This window comes from Hemitrygon akajei, chromosome 10, assembly GCF_048418815.1.
Source record: "Hemitrygon akajei chromosome 10, sHemAka1.3, whole genome shotgun sequence".
In the NCBI taxonomy this organism is placed as follows: Eukaryota; Metazoa; Chordata; class Chondrichthyes; order Myliobatiformes; family Dasyatidae; genus Hemitrygon; species Hemitrygon akajei.
The window spans coordinates 90,135,610-90,156,831 of NC_133133.1; positions in this window are offsets into that span (position 1 = coordinate 90,135,610).

The following is a 21,222-nucleotide window of genomic DNA, read 5'->3' on the forward strand; positions in this document are numbered from 1 at the left end:
CCATCCAGTGTTGTGTTTGCATTATGATGTTTAAGTTCCATCCATGGTTGTGTTTCAGTTTGACGTTTACGTTCCATCCAGGGTTGTGTGTTCAGTCTGATGTTTACATTCCATCCAGGGTTGTGTGTTCAGTCTGATGTTCACGTTCCATCCTGGGTTCTGTGTTCAGTCTGCCGATCACGTTCCATCCAGGGTTGTGTGTTCAATCTAATGCTCACGTCCCGTCCTGTGTTGTGTGTTCACTCTGAAGTTCACGTTCCCTCCTGGGTTGTGTGTTCAGTCTGATGTTTACGTTCCATCCAGGGTTGTGTGTTCAGTCTGATGTTTACGTCCCATCCAGGGTTGTGTGTTCAATCTGATGGTTACTTTCCTTCCAGGGTAGTGTGTTCTGTCTGATGTTCACGTTCCCTCCTGGGTTGTGTGTGCAATCTGATGTTCAATTTCCAGACATGGTTGTGTTTCACTTTGACGTTTACGTTCCCTCCTGGGTTGTGTGTTCAGTCTGATGTTTACTTTCCATCCAAGGTTGTGTGTTCAGTCTGACGTTTGCGTTCCAACAGGGTTGTGTGTTCAGTCTGATGTTCATGTTCCATCCAGGTTTGTGTGTTCAGTCCAACGTTAACGTTCCATCCAGGGTCTTGTGTTCCGTCTGATGTTCGCATTCCATCCAGTGTTGTGTTTGCAGTATGATGTTTACGTTCCTTCCATGGTTGTGTTTCAGTTTGACGTTTACGTTCCATCCACGGTTGTGTGTTCAGTCTGATGTTCACGTTCCATCCTGGGTTCTGTGTTCAGTCTGCCGATCACGTTCCATCCAGGGTTGTGTGTTCAATCTAATGTTCACGTTCCTTCCAGTGGTGCGTGTTCAGCCTGATGTTCACGTTCCCTCCTGGGTTGTGAGTTCAGTCTGACGTTTACGTTCCATCCAGGGTTGTGTGTTCCGATGATGTTCACGTTCCTTCCTGGGTTGTGTCTTCATTCTGATGTATACTTTCCATCCAGGGTTGTGTGTTCAGTGTGACGTTTACTTTCCATCCAGTGTTGTGTGCTCAATCTGACGATTATGCCCCATCCAGGGTTGTGTGTTCAAGCTGTTGGTTACTTTCCTTCCAGGGTAGTGTGTTCAGTCTGATGTTCACATTTCTTCCAGGGTTGTGTGTTCAGTCTGACGTTTACTTACCATCCTGGGTTGTGTGTTACAATGATGTTTGCATTCCATCCAGTGTTGTGTTTGCAGTATGATGTTTAAGTTCCATCCATGGTTGTGTTTCAGTTTGACGTTTACATTCCATCCAGGGTTGTGTGTTCAGTCTGATGTTTACATTCCATCCAGGGTTGTGTGTTCAGTCTGATGTTCACGTTCCATCCTGGGTTCTGTGTTCAGTCTGCCGATCACGTTCCATCCAGGGTTGTGTGTTCAATCTAATGTTCACGTTCCTTCCAGTGGTGTGTATTCAGTCTGATGTTCACGTTCCCTCCTGGTTTGTGTGTTCAGTCTGACTTTTACGTTCCATCCAGGGTTGTGTGTTCAGTCTGATGCTCATGTTCCATCCAGAGTTGTGCGTTCAGTCCGATGATCACGTTCCATTGAGGGTTGTGTTTTCAGACTGACATTGGCGTTCCAACACAGCTGTGTCTTCAGTCTGATGTTCTCATTCCATCAAGGGTTGTGTCTTTAATCTGACTTTTATCATTCCGTCCAGTGTTATGTCTTCTGGCTGACGTTTATCGTTTCATCCAGTGTTATGTCTTCAGTCTAATGTTCACTCTCCATCCAGGGTTGTGTGTTCAATCTAATTTTCACGTTCCCTCCTGGGTTGTGTCTTCAGTCTGATGTTTACTTTCCATCCAGGGTTGTGTGTTCAGTGTGACGTTTACTTTCCATCCAGTGTTGTGTGCTCAGTCTGAGGATTACGTCCCATCCAGGGTTGTGTGTTTAATCTGATGGTTACTTTCCTTCCAGGGTAGTGTGTTCAGTCTGACTTTTACGTTCCATCCAGGGTTGTGTGTTCAGTCTGATGCTCATGTTCCATCCAGAGTTGTGCGTTCAGTCCGATGATCACGTTCCATCGAGGGTTGTGTTTTCAGACTGACGTTGGCGTTCCAACACAGCTGTGTCTTCAGTCTGATGTTCTCATTCCATCAAGGGTTGTGTCTTTAGTCTGACTTTTATCATTCCATCCTGTGTTATGTCTTCAGGCTGACGTTTATCGTTCCATCCAGTGTTATGTCTTCAGTCTGATGTTCACTCTCCATCCAGGGTTGTGTGTTCAATCTAATTTTCACGTTCCCTCCTTGGTTGTGTCTTCAGTCTGATGTTTACTTTCCACCCAGGGTTGTGTGTTCAGTGTGATGTTTACTTTCCATCCAGTGTTGTGTGCTCAGTCTGACGATTACGTCCCATCCAGGGTTGTGTGTTTAATCTGATGGTTTCTTTCCTTCCAGGGTAGTGTGTTCAGTCTGACTTTTACGTTCCATCCAGGGTTGTGTTTTCAGTCTGACTTTTACGTTCCATCCAGTGTTGTGCGTTCTGTCCGATTATCACGTTCCATCGAGGGTTGTGTTTTCAGACTGACGTTGGCATTCCAACACAGCTGTGTCTTAAGTCTGATGTTCTCATTTCATCAAGGGTTGTGTTTTCAATCTAATGTTCACGTTCCTTCGAGAGTTGTGTGTTCAGCCTGATGTTCACGTTCCCTCCTGGGTTGTGTGTTCAAGCTGTTGGTTACTTTCCTTCCAGGGTAGTGTGTTCAGTCTGATGTTCACATTTCTTCCAGGGTTGTGTGTTCAGTCTGACGTTTACTTACCATCCTGGGTTGTGTGTTACAATGATGTTTGCATTCCATCCAGTGTTGTGTTTGCAGTATGATGTTTAAGTTCCATCCATGGTTGTGTTTCAGTTTGACGTTTACATTCCTTCCAGGGTAGTGTGTTCAGTCTGACTTTTACGTTCCATCCATGGTTGTGTTTTCAGTCTGACTTTTACGTTCCATCCAGTGTTGTGCGTTCTGTCCGATTATCACGTTCCATCGAGGGTTGTGTTTTCAGACTGACGTTGGCATTCCAACACAGCTGTGTCTTAAGTCTGATGTTCTCATTTCATCAAGGGTTGTGTTTTCAATCTAATGTTCACGTTCCTTCGAGAGTTGTGTGTTCAGCCTGATATTCACGTTCCCTCCTGGGTTATGTGTGCAATCTGATGTTCATGTTCGAGCCATGGTTGTGTTTCACTTTGACGTTTACGTTCCCTCCTGGGTTGTGTGTTCAGTCTGATGTTTACGTTCCATCCAGGATTGTGTGCTCAGTCTGCCGATCACGTTCCATCCAGGGTTGGGTGTTCAATCTAATGTTCACGTTCCTTCCTGTGTTGTGTGTTCACTCTGAAGTTCACGTTCCCTCCTGGGTTGTGTGTTCAGTCTGATGTTTACGTTCCATCCAGGGTTGTGTGTTCAGTCCAACGTTAACGTTCCATCCAGGGTCTTGTGTTCTGTTTGATGTTCACATTTCATCCAGGGTTGTGTATTCAGTCTGATGTTTACATTCCATCCAGTGTTGTGTGTTCAATCTAATGTTCACGTTCCCTCCTGTGTTGTGTGTTCAGTCTGATGTTTACATTCCATCCAGGGTTGTGTGTTCAGTCTGACGTTTACGTACCATCCTGGGTTGTGTCTTCCTATGATGTTCTCATTCCATCCAGTGTTGTGTTTGCAGTATGATGTTTAAGTTCCATCCATGTTTGTGTTTCAGTTTGACGTTTACGTTCCATCCAGGGTTGTGTGTTCAGTCTGATGTTTACATTCCAACCAGGGTTGTGTGTTCAGTCTGATGTTCACGTTCCATCCTGGGTTCTGTGTTCAGTCTGCCGATCACGTTCCATCCAGGGTTGTGTGTTCAGTCTAATGTTCACGTTCCTTCCAGTGGTGTGTGTTCAGTCTGATGTTCACGTTCCATCCAGGGTTGTGTGTTCAGTCTGACGTTTGCGTTCCAACAGGGTTGTGTGTTCAGTCTGACGTTTACGTTCCATCCAGGGTTGTGTGCTCAGCCTGATGTTCACGTTCCCCCCTGGGTTGAGTCTTCATTCTGATGTATACTTTCCATCCAGGGTAGTGTGTTCAGTGTGACGTTTACTTTCCATCCAGTGTTGTGTGCTCAGTCTGACGATTACGTCCCATCCAGGGTTGTGTGTTCAATCTATTGGTTACTTTCCTTCCAGGGTAGTGTGTTCAGTCTGATGTTCACATTTCATCCAGGGTTGTGTGTTCAGTCTGACTTTTACGTTCCATCCAGTGTGGTGCGTTCAGTCCGATTATCACCTTCCATCGAGGGTTGTGTTTTCAGACGGACGTTGGCATTCCAACACAGCTGTGTCTTAAGTCTGATGTTCTCATTTCATCAAGGGTTGTGTTTTCAATCTAATGTTCACGTTCCTTCGAGAGTTGTGTGTTCAGCCTGATGTTCACGTTCCCTCCTGGGTTGTGTGTGCAATCTGATGTTCATGTTCCAGCCATGGTTGTGTTTCACTTTGACGGTTACGTTCCCTCTTGGGTTGTGTGTTCAGTCTGATATTTACTTTCCATCCAGGGTTGTGTGTTCAGTCTGACGTTTGCGTTCCAACAGGGTTGTGTGTTCAGTCTGATGTTCATGTTCCATCCAGGTTTGTGTGTTCAGTCTGCCGATCATGTTCCATCCAGGGTTGTGTGTTCAATCTAATGTTCACGTTCCTTCCTGTGTTGTGTGTTCACTCTGAAGTTCACGTTCCCTCCTGGGATGTGTGTTCAGTCTGATGTTTACGTTCCATCCAGGGTTGTGTGTTCAGTCTGACGTTTACGTACCATCCTGGGTTGTGTGTTCCGATGATGTTCGCATTCCATCCAGTGTTGTGTTTGCAGTATGATGTTTAAGTTCCATCCATGGTTGTGTTTCAGTTTGACGTTTACGTTCCATCCAGGGTTGTGTGTTCAGTCTGATGTTTACATTCCTTCCAGGGTAGTGTGTTCAGTCTGATGTTCACGTTCCCTCCTGGGTTGTGTGTGCAATCTGATGTTCACGTTCCATCCTGGGTTCTGTGTTCAGTATGCTGATCACGTTCCATCCAGGGTTGTGTGTTCAATCTAATGTTCACGTTCCTTCCAGTGGTGTGTGTTCAGTCTGATGTTCACGTTCCCTCCTGGTTTGTGTGTTCAGTCTGATGTTTACGTTGCATCCAGGGTTGTGTGTTCAGTCTGATATTCACATTCCATCCAGGGTTGTGTGTTCAGTCTGACTTTTACGTTCTATCCAGGGTTGTGTGTTCAGTCTCATGCTCATGTTCCATCCAGAGTTCTGCGTTCAGTCCGATGATCACGTTCCATCGAGGGTTGTGTTTTCAGACTGACGTTGGCGTTCCAACATAGCTGTGTCTTCAGTCTGATGTTCTCATTCCATCAAGGGTTGTGTCTTTAGTCTGACTTTTATCATTCCATCCAGTGTTATGTCTTCAGGCTGACGTTTATCGTTCCATCCAGTGATATGTCTTCAGTCTGATGTTTACTCTCCATCCAGGGTTGTGTGTTCAATCTAATTTTTACGTTCCCTCCTGGGTTGTGTCTTCAGTCTGATGTTTAATTTCCATCCAGGGTTGTGTGTTCAGTGTGACGTTTACTTTCCATCCAGTGTTGTGTGCTCAGTCTGACGATTACGTCCCATCCAGGGTTGTGTTTTCAATCTGATGGTTACTTTCCTTCCAGGGTAGTGTGTTCAGTCTGATGTTCACGTTCCCTCCTGGGTTGTGTGTGCAATCTGATGTTCATGTTCCAGCCATGGTTGTGTTTCACTTTCACGTTTACGTTCCCTCCTGGGTTGTGTGTTCAGTCTGATGTTTACTTTCCATCCAGGGTTGTGTGTTCAGTCTGACATTTGCGTTCCAACAGGGTTGTGTGTTCAGTCTGATGTTCATGTTCCATCCAGGTTTGTGTGTTCAGTCCAACGTTAACGTTCCATCCAGGGTCTTGTGTTCTGTTTGATGTTCTCATTCCATCCAGTGTTGTGTTTGCAGTATGATGTTTAAGTTCCATCCATGTTTGTGTTTCAGTTTGATGTTTACGTTCCATCGAGGGTTGTGTGTTCAGTCTGATGTTTACATTCCATCCAGGGTTGTGTGTTCAGTCTGATGTTCACGTTCCATCCTGGGTTCTGTGTTCAGTCTGCCGATCACGTTCCATCCAGGGTTGTGTGTTCAATCTAATGTTCACGTTCCTTCCAGTGGTGTGTGTTCAGTCTGATGTTCACGTTCCATCCAGGGTTGTGTGTTCAGTCTGACGTTTGCGTTCCATCCAGGGCTGTGTGTTCAGTCTGATGTACACATTCCATCTTGGGTTCTGCGTTGAGTCTGCCGATCACGTTCCATCCAGGGTTGTGTTTTGAATCTAATGTTCACGTTCCTTCCTGTGTTGTGTGTTCACTCTGAAGTTCACATTCCCTCCTGGGTTGTGTGTTCAGTCTGACGTTAACGTACCATCCTGGGTTGTGTGTTCTGTCTGATGTTCGCATTCCATCCAGTGTTGTGTTTGCAGTATGATGTTTACGTTCCTTCCATGGTTGTGTTTCAGTTTGACGTTTACGTTCCATCCACGGTTGTGTGTTCAGTCTGATGTTCACGTTCCATCCTGGGTTCTGTGTTCAGTCTGCCGATCACGTTCCATCCAGGGTTGTGTGTTCAATCTAATGTTCACGTTCCTTCCAGTGGTGCGTGTTCAGCCTGATGTTCACGTTCCCTCCTGGGTTGTGAGTTCAGTCTGACGTTTACGTTCCATCCAGGGTTGTGTGTTCCGATGATGTTCACGTTCCTTCCTGGGTTGTGTCTTCATTCTGATGTATACTTTCCATCCAGGGTTGTGTGTTCAGTGTGACGTTTACTTTCCATCCAGTGTTGTGTGCTCAATCTGACGATTACGTCCCATCCAGGGTTGTGTGTTCAAGCTGTTGGTTACTTTCCTTCCAGGGTAGTGTGTTCAGTCTGATGTTCACATTTCTTCCAGGGTTGTGTGTTCAGTCTGACGTTTACGTACCATCCTGGGTTGTGTGTTACGATGATGTTTGCATTCCATCCAGTGTTGTGTTTGCAGTATGATGTTTAAGTTCCATCCATGGTTGTGTTTCAGTTTGACGTTTACATTCCATCCAGGGTTGTGTGTTCAGTCTGATGTTTACATTCCATCCAGGGTTGTGTGTTCAATCTAATGTTCACGTTCCTTCCAGTGGTGTGTATTCAGTCTGATGTTCACGTTCCCTCCTGGTTTGTGTGTTCAGTCTGACTTTTACGTTCCATCGAGGGTTGTGTGTTCAGTCTGATGCTCATGTTCCATCCAGAGTTGTGCGTTCAGTCCGATGATCACGTTCCATTGAGGGTTGTGTTTTCAGACTGACATTGGCGTTCCAACACAGCTGTGTCTTCAGTCTGATGTTCTCATTCCATCAAGGGTTGTGTCTTTAATCTGACTTTTATCATTCCGTCCAGTGTTATGTCTTCAGGCTGACGTTTATCGTTTCATCCAGTGTTATGTCTTCAGTCTAATGTTCACTCTCCATCCAGGGTTGTGTGTTCAATCTAATTTTCACGTTCCCTCCTGGGTTGTGTCTTCAGTCTGATGTTTACTTTCCATCCAGGGTTGTGTGTTCAGTGTGACGTTTACTTTCCATCCAGTGTTGTGTGCTCAGTCTGAGGATTACGTCCCATCCAGGGTTGTGTGTTTAATCTGATGGTTACTTTCCTTCCAGGGTAGTGTGTTCAGTCTGACTTTTACGTTCCATCCAGGGTTGTGTGTTCAGTCTGATGCTCATGTTCCATCCAGAGTTGTGCGTTCAGTCCGATGATCACGTTCCATCGAGGGTTGTGTTTTCAGACTGACGTTGGCGTTCCAACACAGCTGTGTCTTCAGTCTGATGTTCTCATTCCATCAAGGGTTGTGTCTTTAGTCTGACTTTTATCATTCCGTCCTGTGTTATGTCTTCAGGCTGACGTTTATCGTTCCATCCAGTGTTATGTCTTCAGTCTGATGTTCACTCTCCATCCAGGGTTGTGTGTTCAATCTAATTTTCACGTTCCCTCCTGGGTTGTGTCTTCAGTCTGATGTTTACTTTCCACCCAGGGTTGTGTGTTCAGTGTGATGTTTACTTTCCATCCAGTGTTGTGTGCTCAGTCTGACGATTACGTCCCATCCAGGGTTGTGTGTTTAATCTGATGGTTTCTTTCCTTCCAGGGTAGTGTGTTCAGTCTGACTTTTACGTTCCATCCAGGGTTGTGTTTTCAGTCTGACTTTTACGTTCCATCCAGTGTTGTGCGTTCTGTCCGATTATCACGTTCCTTCGAGAGTTGTGTGTTCAGCCTGATATTCACGTTCCCTCCTGGGTTATGTGTGCAATCTGATGTTCATGTTCGAGCCATGGTTGTGTTTCACTTTGACGTTTACGTTCCCTCCTGGGTTGTGTGTTCAGTCTGATGTTTACGTTCCATCCAGGATTGTGTGCTCAGTCTGCCGATCACGTTCCATCCATGGTTGGGTGTTCAATCTAATGTTCACGTTCCTTCCTGTGTTGTGTGTTCACTCTGAAGTTCACGTTCCCTCCTGGGTTGTGTGTTCAGTCTGATGTTTACGTTCCATCCAGGTTTGTGTGTTCAGTCTGACGTTTACGTACCATCCTGGGTTGTGTGTTCCGATGATGTTCGCATTCCATCCAGTGTTGTGTTTGCATTATGATGTTTAAGTTCCATCCATGGTTGTGTTTCAGTTTGACGTTTACGTTCCATCCAGGGTTGTGTGTTCAGTCTGATGTTTACATTCCATCCAGGGTTGTGTGTTCAGTCTGATGTTCACGTTCCATCCTGGGTTCTGTGTTCAGTCTGCCGATCACGTTCCATCCAGGGTTGTGTGTTCAATCTAATGCTCACGTCCCGTCCTGTGTTGTGTGTTCACTCTGAAGTTCACGTTCCCTCCTGGGTTGTGTGTTCAGTCTGATGTTTACGTTCCATCCAGGGTTGTGTGTTCAGTCTGATGTTTACGTCCCATCCAGGGTTGTGTGTTCAATCTGATGGTTACTTTCCTTCCAGGGTAGTGTGTTCTGTCTGATGTTCACGTTCCCTCCTGGGTTGTGTGTGCAATCTGATGTTCAATTTCCAGACATGGTTGTGTTTCACTTTGACGTTTACGTTCCCTCCTGGGTTGTGTGTTCAGTCTGACGTTTGCGTTCCAACAGGGTTGTGTGTTCAGTCTGATGTTCATGTTCCATCCAGGTTTGTGTGTTCAGTCCAACGTTAACGTTCCATCCAGGGTCTTGTGTTCCGTCTGATGTTCGCATTCCATCCAGTGTTGTGTTTGCAGTATGATGTTTACGTTCCTTCCATGGTTGTGTTTCAGTTTGACGTTTACGTTCCATCCACGGTTGTGTGTTCAGTCTGATGTTCACGTTCCATCCTGGGTTCTGTGTTCAGTCTGCCGATCACGTTCCATCCAGGGTTGTGTGTTCAATCTAATGTTCACGTTCCTTCCAGTGGTGCGTGTTCAGCCTGATGTTCACGTTCCCTCCTGGGTTGTGAGTTCAGTCTGACGTTTACGTTCCATCCAGGGTTGTGTGTTCCGATGATGTTCACGTTCCTTCCTGGGTTGTGTCTTCATTCTGATGTATACTTTCCATCCAGGGTTGTGTGTTCAGTGTGACGTTTACTTTCCATCCAGTGTTGTGTGCTCAATCTGACGATTACGCCCCATCCAGGGTTGTGTGTTCAAGCTGTTGGTTACTTTCCTTCCAGGGTAGTGTGTTCAGTCTGATGTTCACATTTCTTCCAGGGTTGTGTGTTCAGTCTGACGTTTACTTACCATCCTGGGTTGTGTGTTACAATGATGTTTGCATTCCATCCAGTGTTGTGTTTGCAGTATGATGTTTAAGTTCCATCCATGGTTGTGTTTCAGTTTGACGTTTACATTCCATCCAGGGTTGTGTGTTCAGTCTGATGTTTACATTCCATCCAGGGTTGTGTGTTCAGTCTGATGTTCACGTTCCATCCTGGGTTCTGTGTTCAGTCTGCCGATCACGTTCCATCCAGGGTTGTGTGTTCAATCTAATGTTCACGTTCCTTCCAGTGGTGTGTATTCAGTCTGATGTTCACGTTCCCTCCTGGTTTGTGTGTTCAGTCTGACTTTTACGTTCCATCCAGGGTTGTGTGTTCAGTCTGATGCTCATGTTCCATCCAGAGTTGTGCGTTCAGTCCGATGATCACGTTCCATTGAGGGTTGTGTTTTCAGACTGACATTGGCGTTCCAACACAGCTGTGTCTTCAGTCTGATGTTCTCATTCCATCAAGGGTTGTGTCTTTAATCTGACTTTTATCATTCCGTCCAGTGTTATGTCTTCAGGCTGACGTTTATCGTTTCATCCAGTGTTATGTCTTCAGTCTAATGTTCACTCTCCATCCAGGGTTGTGTGTTCAATCTAATTTTCACGTTCCCTCCTGGGTTGTGTCTTCAGTCTGATGTTTACTTTCCATCCAGGGTTGTGTGTTCAGTGTGACGTTTACTTTCCATCCAGTGTTGTGTGCTCAGTCTGAGGATTACGTCCCATCCAGGGTTGTGTGTTTAATCTGATGGTTACTTTCCTTCCAGGGTAGTGTGTTCAGTCTGACTTTTACGTTCCATCCAGGGTTGTGTGTTCAGTCTGATGCTCATGTTCCATCCAGAGTTGTGCGTTCAGTCCGATGATCACGTTCCATCGAGGGTTGTGTTTTCAGACTGACGTTGGCGTTCCAACACAGCTGTGTCTTCAGTCTGATGTTCTCATTCCATCAAGGGTTGTGTCTTTAGTCTGACTTTTATCATTCCATCCTGTGTTATGTCTTCAGGCTGACGTTTATCGTTCCATCCAGTGTTATGTCTTCAGTCTGATGTTCACTCTCCATCCAGGGTTGTGTGTTCAATCTAATTTTCACGTTCCCTCCTGGGTTGTGTCTTCAGTCTGATGTTTACTTTCCACCCAGGGTTGTGTGTTCAGTGTGATGTTTACTTTCCATCCAGTGTTGTGTGCTCAGTCTGACGATTACGTCCCATCCAGGGTTGTGTGTTTAATCTGATGGTTTCTTTCCTTCCAGGGTAGTGTGTTCAGTCTGACTTTTACGTTCCATCCAGGGTTGTGTTTTCAGTCTGACTTTTACGTTCCATCCAGTGTTGTGCGTTCTGTCCGATTATCACGTTCCATCGAGGGTTGTGTTTTCAGACTGACGTTGGCATTCCAACACAGCTGTGTCTTAAGTCTGATGTTCTCATTTCATCAAGGGTTGTGTTTTCAATCTAATGTTCACGTTCCTTCGAGAGTTGTGTGTTCAGCCTGATGTTCACGTTCCCTCCTGGGTTGTGTGTTCAAGCTGTTGGTTACTTTCCTTCCAGGGTAGTGTGTTCAGTCTGATGTTCACATTTCTTCCAGGGTTGTGTGTTCAGTCTGACGTTTACTTACCATCCTGGGTTGTGTGTTACAATGATGTTTGCATTCCATCCAGTGTTGTGTTTGCAGTATGATGTTTAAGTTCCATCCATGGTTGTGTTTCAGTTTGACGTTTACATTCCATCCAGGGTTGTGTGTTCAGTCTGATGTTTACATTCCATCCAGGGTTGTGTGTTCAGTCTGATGTTCACGTTCCATCCTGGGTTCTGTGTTCAGTCTGCCGATCACGTTCCATCCAGGGTTGTGTGTTCAATCTAATGTTCACGTTCCTTCCAGTGGTGTGTATTCAGTCTGATGTTCACGTTCCCTCCTGGTTTGTGTGTTCAGTCTGACTTTTACGTTCCATCCAGGGTTGTGTGTTCAGTCTGATGCTCATGTTCCATCCAGAGTTGTGCGTTCAGTCCGATGATCACGTTCCATTGAGGGTTGTGTTTTCAGACTGACATTGGCGTTCCAACACAGCTGTGTCTTCAGTCTGATGTTCTCATTCCATCAAGGGTTGTGTCTTTAATCTGACTTTTATCATTCCGTCCAGTGTTATGTCTTCAGGCTGACGTTTATCGTTTCATCCAGTGTTATGTCTTCAGTCTAATGTTCACTCTCCATCCAGGGTTGTGTGTTCAATCTAATTTTCACGTTCCCTCCTGGGTTGTGTCTTCAGTCTGATGTTTACTTTCCATCCAGGGTTGTGTGTTCAGTGTGACGTTTACTTTCCATCCAGTGTTGTGTGCTCAGTCTGAGGATTACGTCCCATCCAGGGTTGTGTGTTTAATCTGATGGTTACTTTCCTTCCAGGGTAGTGTGTTCAGTCTGACTTTTACGTTCCATCCAGGGTTGTGTGTTCAGTCTGATGCTCATGTTCCATCCAGAGTTGTGCGTTCAGTCCGATGATCACGTTCCATCGAGGGTTGTGTTTTCAGACTGACGTTGGCGTTCCAACACAGCTGTGTCTTCAGTCTGATGTTCTCATTCCATCAAGGGTTGTGTCTTTAGTCTGACTTTTATCATTCCGTCCTGTGTTATGTCTTCAGGCTGACGTTTATCGTTCCATCCAGTGTTATGTCTTCAGTCTGATGTTCACTCTCCATCCAGGGTTGTGTGTTCAATCTAATTTTCACGTTCCCTCCTGGGTTGTGTCTTCAGTCTGATGTTTACTTTCCACCCAGGGTTGTGTGTTCAGTGTGATGTTTACTTTCCATCCAGTGTTGTGTGCTCAGTCTGACGATTACGTCCCATCCAGGGTTGTGTGTTTAATCTGATGGTTTCTTTCCTTCCAGGGTAGTGTGTTCAGTCTGACTTTTACGTTCCATCCAGGGTTGTGTTTTCAGTCTGACTTTTACGTTCCATCCAGTGTTGTGCGTTCTGTCCGATTATCACGTTCCATCGAGGGTTGTGTTTTCAGACTGACGTTGGCATTCCAACACAGCTGTGTCTTAAGTCTGATGTTCTCATTTCATCAAGGGTTGTGTTTTCAATCTAATGTTCACGTTCCTTCGAGAGTTGTGTGTTCAGCCTGATGTTCACGTTCCCTCCTGGGTTATGTGTGCAATCTGATGTTCATGTTCGAGCCATGGTTGTGTTTCACTTTGACGTTTACGTTCCCTCCTGGGTTGTGTGTTCAGTCTGATGTTTACGTTCCATCCAGGATTGTGTGCTCAGTCTGCCGATCACGTTCCATCCAGGGTTGGGTGTTCAATCTAATGTTCACGTTCCTTCCTGTGTTGTGTGTTCACTCTGAAGTTCACGTTCCCTCCTGGGTTGTGTGTTCAGTCTGATGTTTACGTTCCATCCAGGTTTGTGTGTTCAGTCTGACGTTTACGTTCCATCCAGGGTTGTGTGTTCAGACTGATGTTCACGTTCCATCCTGGGTTCTCTGTTTAGTCTGCCGATCACGTTCCATCCAGGGTTGTGTGTTCAATCTAATGTTCACGTTCCTTCCAGTGGTGTGTGTTCAGTCTGATGTTCACGTTCCCTCCTGGGTTGTGTATTCAGTCTGATGTTTTATGTTGCATCCAGGGCTGTGTGATCAGTCTGATATTCACATTCCATCCAGGGTTGTGTGTTCAGTCTGACGTTTACGTACCATCCTGGGTTGTGTGTTCCGATGATGTTCGCATTCCATCCAGTGTTGTGTTTGCATTATGATGTTTAAGTTCCATCCATGGTTGTGTTTCAGTTTGACGTTTACGTTCCATCCAGGGTTGTGTGTTCAGTCTGATGTTTACATTCCATCCAGGGTTGTGTGTTCAGTCTGATGTTCACGTTCCATCCTGGGTTCTGTGTTCAGTCTGCCGATCACGTTCCATCCAGGGTTGTGTGTTCAATCTAATGTTCACGTCCCGTCCTGTGTTGTGTGTTCACTCTGAAGTTCACGTTCCCTCCTGGGTTGTTTGTTCAGTCTGATGTTTACGTTCCTTCCAGGGTAGTGTGTTCTGTCTGATGTTCACGTTCCCTCCTGGGTTGTGTGTGCAATCTGATGTTCATGTTCCAGACATGGTTGTGTTTCACTTTGACGTTTACATTCCCTCCTGGGTTGTGTGTTCAGTCTGATGTTTACTTTCCATCCAAGGTTGTGTGTTCAGTCTGACGTTTGCGTTCCAACAGGGTTGTGTGTTCAGTCTGATGTTCATGTTCCATCCAGGTTTGTGTGTTCAGTCCAACGTTAACGTTCCATCCAGGGTCTTGTGTTCTGTTTGATGTTCACATTTCATCCAGGGTTGTGTCTTCTGTCTGATGTTTACATTCCATCCAGTGTTGTGTGTTCAGTATAATTTTAACATTTCATCCAGTGTTGTGTCTTCAGTTTGAAGTTTAATTTCCATCCAGGATTGTGTGCTAAGTCTGCCGATCACGTTCCATCCAGGGTTGTGTGTTCAATCTAATGTTCACGTTCCTTCCTGTGTTGTGTGTTCACTCTGAAGTTCACGTTCCCTCCTGGGTTGTGTGTTCAGTCTGATGTTTACGTTCCATCCAGGGTTGTGTGTTCAGTCTGACGTTTACGTACCATCCAGGGTTGTGAGTTCCGATGATGTTCGCATTCCATCCAGTGTTGTGTTTGCAGTATGATGTTTAAGTTCCATCCATGGTTGTGTTTCAGTTTGACGTTTACATTCCATCCAGGGTTGTGCGTTCAGTCTGATGTTTACATTCCATCCAGGGTTGTGTGTTCAGACTGATGTTCACGTTCCATCCTGGGTTCTGTGTTTAGTCTGCCGATCACGTTCCATCCAGGGTTGTGTGTTCAATCTAATGTTCACGTTCCTTCCAGTGGTGTGTGTTCAGTCTGATGTTCACGTTCCCTCCTGGGTTGTGTATTCAGTCTGATGTTTTATGTTGCATCCAGGGCTGTGTGATCAGTCTGATATTCACATTCCATCCAGGGTTGTGTGTTCAGTCTGACGTTTAGGTACCATCCTGGGTTGTGTGTTCCATCTGATGTTCGCATTCCATCCAGTGTTGTGTTTGCAGTATGATGTTTACGTTCCATCCATGATTGTGTTTCAGTTTGACGTTTACGTTCCATCCATGGTTGTGTGTTCAGCCTGACTTTTACGTACCCTCCAGGGCTGTGTGTTCAGTCTGATGTACACATTCCATCTTGGGTTCTGCGTTGAGTCTGCCGATCACGTTCCATCCAGGGTTGTGTTTTGAATCTAATGTTCACGTTCCTTCCTGTGTTGTGTGTTCACTCTGAAGTTCACATTCCCTCCTGGGTTGTGTGTTCAGTCTGACGTTAACGTACCATCCTGGGTTGTGTGTTCCGTCTGATGTTCGCATTCCATCCAGTGTTGTGTTTGCAGTATGATGTTTACGTTCCATCCATGGTTGTGTTTCAGTTTGACGTTTACGTTCCATCCACGGTTGTGTGTTCAGTCTGATGTTCACGTTCCATCCTGGGTTCTGTGTTCAGTCTGCCGATCACGTTCCATCCAGGGTTGTGTGTTCAATCTAATGTTCACGTTCCTTCCAGTGGTGTGTGTTCAGCCTGATGTTCACGTTCCCTCCTGGGTTGTGTGTTCAGTCTCATGTTTACGTTCCATCCAGGGTTGTGAGTTCAGTCTGACGTTTACGTTCCATCCAGGGTTGTGTGTTCCGATGATGTTCACGTTCCTTCCTGGGTTGTGTCTTCATTCTGACGTTTACTTTCTATCCAGTTTTGTGTTCTCAATCTGACGATTATGTCCCATCCAGGGTTGTGTGTTCAAGCTGTTGGTTACTTTCCTTCCAGGGTAGTGTGTTCACTCTGAAGTTCACATTCCCTCCTGGGTTGTGTGTTCAGTCTGACGTTAACGTACCATCCTGGGTTGTGTGTTCAGTCTGATGTTCGCATTCCATCCAGTGTTGTGTTTGCAGTATGATGTTTACGTTCCTTCCATGGTTGTGTTTCAGTTTGACGTTTACGTTCCATCCACGGTTGTGTGTTCAGTCTGATGTTCACGTTCCATCCTGGGTTCTGTGTTCAGTCTGCCGATCACGTTCCATCCAGGGTTGTGTGTTCAATCTAATGTTCACGTTCCTTCCAGTGGTGCGTGTTCAGCCTGATGTTCACGTTCCCTCCTGGGTTGTGAGTTCAGTCTGACGTTTACGTTCCATCCAGGGTTGTGTGTTCCGATGATGTTCACGTTCCTTCCTGGGTTGTGTCTTCATTCTGATGTATACTTTCCCTCCTGGGTTGTGTGTTCAGTCTGATGTTTACGTTCCATCCAGGTTTGTGTGTTCAGTCTGACGTTTACGTACCATCCTGGGTTGTGTGTTCCGATGATGTTCGCATTCCATCCAGTGTTGTGTTTGCATTATGATGTTTAAGTTCCATCCATGGTTGTGTTTCAGTTTGACGTTTACGTTCCATCCAGGGTTGTGTGTTCAGTCTGATGTTTACATTCCATCCAGGGTTGTGTGTTCAGTCTGATGTTCACGTTCCATCCTGGGTTCTGTGTTCAGTCTGCCGATCACGTTCCATCCAGGGTTGTGTGTTCAATCTAATGTTCACGTCCCGTCCTGTGTTGTGTGTTCACTCTGAAGTTCACGTTCCCTCCTGGGTTGTTTGTTCAGTCTGATGTTTACGTTCCTTCCAGGGTAGTGTGTTCTGTCTGATGTTCACGTTCCCTCCTGGGTTGTGTGTGCAATCTGATGTTCATGTTCCAGACATGGTTGTGTTTCACTTTGACATTTACATTCCCTCCTGGGTTGTGTGTTCAGTCTGATGTTTACTTTCCATCCAAGGTTGTGTGTTCAGTCTGACGTTTGCGTTCCAACAGGGTTGTGTGTTCAGTCTGATGTTCATGTTCCATCCAGGTTTGTGTGTTCAGTCCAACGTTAACGTTCCATCCAGGGTCTTGTGTTCTGTTTGATGTTCACATTTCATCCAGGGTTGTGTCTTCTGTCTGATGTTTACATTCCATCCAGTGTTGTGTGTTCAGTATAATTTTAACATTTCATCCAGTGTTGTGTCTTCAGTTTGAAGTTTACTTTCCATCCAGGATTGTGTGCTAAGTCTGCCGATCACGTTCCATCCAGGGTTGTGTGTTCAATCTAATGTTCACGTTCCTTCCTGTGTTGTGTGTTCACTCTGAAGTTCACGTTCCCTCCTGGGTTGTGTGTTCAGTCTGATGTTTACGTTCCATCCAGGGTTGTGTGTTCAGTCTGACGTTTACGTACCATCCAGGGTTGTGAGTTCCGATGATGTTCGCATTCCATCCAGTGTTGTGTTTGCAGTATGATGTTTAAGTTCCATCCATGGTTGTGTTTCAGTTTGACGTTTACATTCCATCCAGGGTTGTGCGTTCAGTCTGATGTTTACATTCCATCCAGGGTTGTGTGTTCAGACTGATGTTCACGTTCCATCCTGGGTTCTGTGTTTAGTCTGCCGATCACGTTCCATCCAGGGTTGTGTGTTCAATCTAATGTTCACGTTCCTTCCAGTGGTGTGTGTTCAGTCTGATGTTCACGTTCCCTCCTGGGTTGTGTATTCAGTCTGATGTTTTATGTTGCATCCAGGGCTGTGTGATCAGTCTGATATTCACATTCCATCCAGGGTTGTGTGTTCAGTCTGACGTTTAGGTACCATCCTGGGTTGTGTGTTCCATCTGATGTTCGCATTCCATCCAGTGTTGTGTTTGCAGTATGATGTTTACGTTCCATCCATGATTGTGTTTCAGTTTGACGTTTACGTTCCATCCATGGTTGTGTGTTCAGCCTGACTTTTACGTACCCTCCAGGGCTGTGTGTTCAGTCTGATGTACACATTCCATCTTGGGTTCTGCGTTGAGTCTGCCGATCACGTTCCATCCAGGGTTGTGTTTTGAATCTAATGTTCACGTTCCTTCCTGTGTTGTGTGTTCACTCTGAAGTTCACATTCCCTCCTGGGTTGTGTGTTCAGTCTGACGTTAACGTACCATCCTGGGTTGTGTGTTCCGTTTGATGTTCGCATTCCATCCAGTGTTGTGTTTGCAGTATGATGTTTACGTTCCATCCATGGTTGTGTTTCAGTTTGACGTTTACGTTCCATCCACGGTTGTGTGTTCAGTCTGATGTTCACGTTCCATCCTGGGTTCTGTGTTCAGTCTGCCGATCACGTTCCATCCAGGGTTGTGTGTTCAATCTAATGTTCACGTTCCTTCCAGTGGTGTGTGTTCAGCCTGATGTTCACGTTCCCTCCTGGGTTGTGTGTTCAGTCTCATGTTTACGTTCCATCCAGGGTTGTGAGTTCAGTCTGACGTTTACGTTCCATCCAGGGTTGTGTGTTCCGATGATGTTCACGTTCCTTCCTGGGTTGTGTCTTCATTCTGACGTTTACTTTCTATCCAGTGTTGTGTTCTCAATCTGACGATTACGTCCCATCCAGGGTTGTGTGTTCAAGCTGTTGGTTACTTTCCTTCCAGGGTAGTGTGTTCAGTCTGATGTTCACATTTCTTCCAGGGTTGTGTGTTCAGTCTGACGTTTACGTACCATCCTGGGTTGTGTGTTACGATGATGTTTGCATTCCATCCAGTGTTGTGTTTGCAGTATGATGTTTAAGTTCCATCCATGGTTGTGTTTCAGTTTGACATTTACATTCCATCCAGGGTTGTGTGTTCAGTCTGATGTTTACATTCCATCCAGGGTTGTGTGTTCAGTCTGATGTTCACGTTCCATCCTGGGTTCTGTGTTCAGTCTGCCGATCACGTTCCATCCAGGGTTGTGTGTTCAATCTAATGTTCACGTTCCTTCCAGTGGTGTGTGTTCAGTCTGATGTTCACGTTCCCTCCTGGTTTGTGTGTTCAGTCTGACTTTTACGTTCCATCCAGGGTTGTGTGTTCAGTCTGATGCTCATGTTCCATCCAGAGTTGTGCGTTCAGTCCGATGATCACGTTCCATTGAGGGTTGTGTTTTCAGACTGACATTGGCGTTCCAACACAGCTGTGTCTTCAGTCTGATGTTCTCATTCCATCAAGGGTTGTGTCTTTAATCTGACTTTTATCATTCCGTCCAGTGTTATGTCTTCAGGCTGACGTTTATCGTTCCATCCAGTGTTATGTCTTCAGTCTAATGTTCACTCTCCATCCAGGGTTGTGTGTTCAATCTAATTTTCACGTTCCCTCCTGGGTTGTGTCTTCAGTCTGATGTTTACTTTCCATCCAGGGTTGTGTGTTCAGTGTGACGTTTACTTTCCATCCAGTGTTGTGTGCTCAGTCTGAGGATTACGTCCCATCCAGGGGTGGGTGTTTAATCTGATGGTTACTTTCCTTCCAGGGTAGTGTGTTCAGTCTGACTTTTACGTTCCATCCAGGGTTGTGTGTTCAGTCTGATATTCACATTCCATCCAGTGTTGTGTGTTCAGTCTGATGCTCATGTTCCATCCAGAGTTGTGCGTTCAGTCCGATGATCACGTTCCATCGAGGGTTGTGTTTTCAGACTGACGTTGGCATTCCAACACAGCTGTGTCTTCAGTCTGATGTTCTCGTTCCATCAAGGGTTGTGTCTTTAGTCTGACTTTTATCATTCCGTCCAGTGTTATGTCTTCAGGCTGACGTTTATCGTTCCATCCAGTGTTATGTCTTCAGTCTGATGTTCACATTCCATCCAGGGATGTGTATTCAATCTAATTTTCACGTTCCTTCGAGAGTTGTGTGTTCAGCCTGATGTTCACGTTCCCTCCTGGGTTGTGTGTTCAGCCTGATGTTCACGTTCCCTCCTGGGTTGTGTCTTCATTCTGATGTATACTTTCCATCCAGGGTTGTGTGTTCAGTGTGACGTTTACTTTCCATCCTGTGTTGTGTGCTCAGTCTGACGATTACGTCCCATCCAGGGTTGTGTGTTCAATCTGATGTTCACGTTCCTTCCTGTGTTGTGTGTTCACTCTGAAGTTCACGTTCCCTCCTGGGTTGTGTGTTCAGTCTGATGTTTACGTTCCATCGAGGGTTGTGTTTTCAGACTGACGTTGGCATTCCAACACAGCTGTGTCTTCAGTCTGATGTTCTCGTTCCATCAAGTGTTGTGTCTTTAGTCTGACTTTTATCATTCCGTCCAGTGTTATGTCTTCAGGCTGACGTTTATCGTTCCATCCAGTGTTATGTCTTCAGTCTGATGTTCACATTCCATCCAGGGATGTGTATTCAATCTAATTTTCACGTTCCTTCGAGAGTTGTGTGTTCAGCCTGATGTTCACGTTCCCTCCTGGGTTGTGTGTTCAGTCTCATGTTTACGTTCCATCCAGGGTTGTGAATTCAGTCTGACGTTTACGTTCCATCCAGGGTTGTGTGTTCAGCCTGATGTTCACGTTCCCTCCTGGGTTGTGTCTTCATTCTGATGTATACTTTCCATCCAGGGTTGTGTGTTCAGTGTGACGTTTACTTTCCATCCTGTGTTGTGTGCTCAGTCTGACGATTACGTCCCATCCAGGGTTGTGTGTTCAATCTGATGTTCACGTTCCTTCCTGTGTTGTGTGTTCACTCTGAAGTTCACGTTCCCTCCTGGGTTGTGTGTTCAGTCTGATGTTTACGTTCCATCCAGGTTTGTGTGTTCAGTCTGACGTTTACGTACCATCATGGGTTGTGTGTTCCGATGATGTTCGCATTCCATCCAGTGTTGTGTTTGCATTATGATGTTTAAGTTCCATCCATGGTTGTGTTTCAGTTTGACGTTTACGTTCCATCCAGGGTTGTGTGTTCAGTCTGATGTTTACATTCCATCCAGGGTTGTGTGTTCAGTCTGATGTTCACGTTCCATCCTGGGTTCTGTGTTCAGTCTGCCGATCACGTTCCATCCAGGGTTGTGTGTTCAATCTAATGTTCATGTTCCGTCCTGTGTTGTGTGTTCACTCTGAAGTTCACGTTCCCTCCTGGGTTGTGTGTTCAGTCTGATGTTTCCGTTCCATCCAGGTTTGTGTGTTCAGTCTGACGTTTACGTACCATCCTGGGTTGTGTGTTCCGATGATGTTCGCATTCCATCCAGTGTTGTGTTTGCATTATGATGTTTAAGTTCCATCCATGGTTGTGTTTCAGTTTGACGTTTACGTTCCATCCAGGGTTGTGTGTTCAGTCTGATGTTTACATTCCATCCAGGGTTGTGTGTTCAGTCTGATGTTCACGTTCCATCCTGGTTTCTGTGTTCAGTCTGCCGATCACGTTCCATCCAGGGTTGTGTGTTCAATCTAATGTTCACGTTCCGTCCTGTGTTGTGTGTTCACTCTGAAGTTCACGTTCCCTCCTGGGTTGTGTGTTCAGTCTGATGTTTACGTTCCATCCAGGGTTGTGTGTTCAGTCTGATGTTTACGT